Here is a 3,240-nt window from a genome sequence, read left to right on the forward strand (position 1 = left end):
ACGGGAGGGTGGGCGGGAGCACTGCTCGCGGAATGGCCTCTTCGGTTGCCGTAGTCGGCAGCGTTCTGGGGATTGTAGTTTTCCCTAATGCACTCTCTGCAGGACTGACTAGGAAGAAAACTACAATGTCCACATACCCTCAGCCAGGCGTCGGTTTTCCTCCTGCCGGCGAGCGCTGCGGGGGAGGAGCCAGCCAGGAGCCCAGACTACGTTTCCAAAAGTGCGCTGTTCTGGACTTCCAGCGCTCTGGGCACCGGTGGGGCGAGTTTGGGGCCCCGCAGAAGCCCGCCCCAAGGAGGAGCCCTGGGGGCAGGCCCTCTTGCGGGACACCGAGGAAACCCTGAAGGTTCTTTATTAAAAAAAGAAAAGAAAACTAAGAATGTGCAGTGCTGCAGCTGTTTTGAGAAACAATTGGGCAGTTCTCACGATATTAGTTACCATATAGCCAACAATTCCAAAGAAATGAAAACACACCTTCACATGAAAACTTGTACAGCGATGTTCTATCCTAGAAGCATTATTCATAATAGTCAAAAAGTGGAAACAACCCAAATGTCCATCAGTGGATGAATGGATCAGATAAACGTGGTACGTATGTGCAGAGGAATGTTATGAGACCATATAAAGGAATGAAGTACTGATACATGCTACAGTGTGGGTGAGCATTGACAACATGCAAAATGAAGAGCCTCATTTTGTAGATTCCATTTATAATGGAAGATCCAGAATAGGTAATTGAAAGAAACAAAAAGCAAGCGGTTGACAAGGGCTAGGGTGGGGAACAGCAGGGAGGTGGGGCAGGTATGGGGAGGGATTGTTCATGGGCACTGGTTTTCTTTTTTGAGGTACTGAAAATGTTCAAAAATTAAGGGCGCCTGGCTAGCTTAGTGGGTAGAGTATGGGACTCTTGATCTCGAGTTATGAGTTAAAGATATATTTGCAGCCAAATACAGTGAATATTAACTAAAAATTTTAAAAGAAATAGTGATCCTCAGGGCACCTGGGTGGCTCAGTTGGTTAAGCATCTGCCTTTGGACTGGGTCATGGTCCCAGAGTCCTGGGATCAAGTCCCACCTCGGGCTCCCTACTCAGCAGGGAATCTACTCCCTCTACCCTTCCTCCTGCTCGTGATCTCTCTCTTTCTCTACCTCTGTCTCTCTCTGGTAAATAAATTAAAATTAAAAAAACACTTTTAAAAATGAAAAAAAAGTGAATTTTACAATATGTGACTTATACCAATAAAACCATTAAAAAATAACTAAGATGGCCTTTGCATACCGCTGATTTAATAAAGTTTTTTGTTTCAGCCTAAATTAAACCATTGAGCATTTGATAAAGATTCATTAATGTTCCTTAATGTTATTCTGGAGAGCTCTTTGAACCAGTCCTTTTCAAAGACTCCTAAAACCCTTCCAAAATTCAATTGAGGTAGAGTTGCTAGATTTAGCGATAAATATACAAAACACTCACAGTTGGTTTTAGGATAAACAAGTAACTTGTTAGTATAAGTATGTCCCATACAATATTTAAGACACACTTTTACTAAAAAGAAAGCATTTGTTGTTTATCTGAAAATCAAATTTAACTGGGTACCTTCTATTTTATCTTTTAACTCCAAATTGAGGAAGGGTAATAGAGGCATACCTTGTTTTATCGTACTTCACTTTATTGTGCTTTTTACAAATGGAAGGTTTGTGGCAACCATGCCTTGAGCAAGTCTATTAACGCCATTTTCCCAGCATCATTTTCTCCCTTTGTATCTGTGTCACATTTTAGTAATTCTCACAATATTTCTTTTTTTTTTTTTTTAAGATTTATTTGAGAGAGAAAGAGAGCAGGGAGGAGGGGCAGAGGGAGAAGGAGAGGGAGAGAAGCAGGACCCCCCCCCCCCCCCAGCTGAGCACGGAGTCTGCATTGGGGCTTGCTCTCATGACCTGAGCCGAAACCAAGAGGCAGTTGCTTAACTGACTGAGCCACTGAGATGCCCCAATTCTCACAATATTTCAAACTTTTTCATTATTATTATGTTTGGTACAGTGATCTGTGATTAGTGATTATGACTTACTGAAAGCTCAGAGTGATGGTTAGCATTTTTTAGCAATAAAGATTTTTTCATTAAGGTATGTACACTTTTTTTTTTTTTTAGAAATAATGCTATTGCACACTTAATAGACTGCAGTTTAGTGTAAACCTAACTTTTACATGCACTTGGAAACCAAAATTTCAGTTGACTTGCTTTATTGTAGTGGCCTGAGAACTGAACCCACAATATCTCTGAGGCATGCCTGTAACAGGAAAGTTGAGTCATCTCTGACTGATCTATATAATGCTTCAGAGGAACTAAAGCAGGTCACTTCCTCCAAGTAAAAGCCACGTAGCCAGGCCTTGCGGCTGGTAATGGGTCTGGCATGCTGGGGTTTCAGCAGTTGGGCCCACCGAGGGGTGCACCTGTAACCCCCAAACTGCATTCATGGAGGTGTCAGAGACCCCTAGCCACATCCTTTCTGATGATCAGGGGAGCAAAAGTGTGTGCTCCTGGGAGGAGCTCTCTTTCTCCGCCTCCCCTAATGCCCCTTTAGTTCTACACCTCCAGGGACTGCTTTCCACCCCTTTCTAGCTTCCTTCTATTGTGCCCAGCCTGGCCTCAGTCCTGCTTCCCTAGCTATGCCCTGGTTGTTAAGTCCTCTTCTTTGAGGTACAACTCCTTTCCCCCTGGGTTAATCCTCTACCTCTCCCTTCCTGCATCCCAGCCGACAAAAGTGCCCCGGGTCCTCTGCAATGGCACTTATCCGTCTCGTCCTTCCACAGAGGCTGTGTGTGAGCTGTTTGCAGACTCAATCACCAGCCTTTCAGGAAGGAGAACTAAGACCTTTTGAACTATGAAGTCGAAATCTAAAAACATGCAGGAAAGTAGGTACACCGGTTTCAGGAGCGTGGTTTTCTCAAGGGAGGTTGGGGGCAGGCTTGGGGTGAGGAGTGGTTAGTTGTATATTTAACTTTTAAAGATATGAAGCAAATATTTTAACTCTGGAAGTGGAGTTGTATTGTTGTCTTTGTATTTCTGTACATTTGAAACATTACACAATTAAAATAGAAATTTATTTTTAAATTTTTTTTAAAGATTTTATTTGAGAGAGAGAGAGCACAGAGTGAGAGTAAGAGTGAGAGAGAGAGGCAGAGACAGACAGCATGAGCAGGGGGAGGGGCAGAGAGAGAAGCAGACTCCCCACTGAGCTGGAT

The sequence above is a fragment of the Mirounga leonina genome, unplaced genomic scaffold (genome assembly GCF_011800145.1).
Source record: "Mirounga leonina isolate KUSES-001 unplaced genomic scaffold, KU_Mleo_1.0 Mir_201, whole genome shotgun sequence".
Taxonomy (NCBI): Eukaryota; Metazoa; Chordata; class Mammalia; order Carnivora; family Phocidae; genus Mirounga; species Mirounga leonina.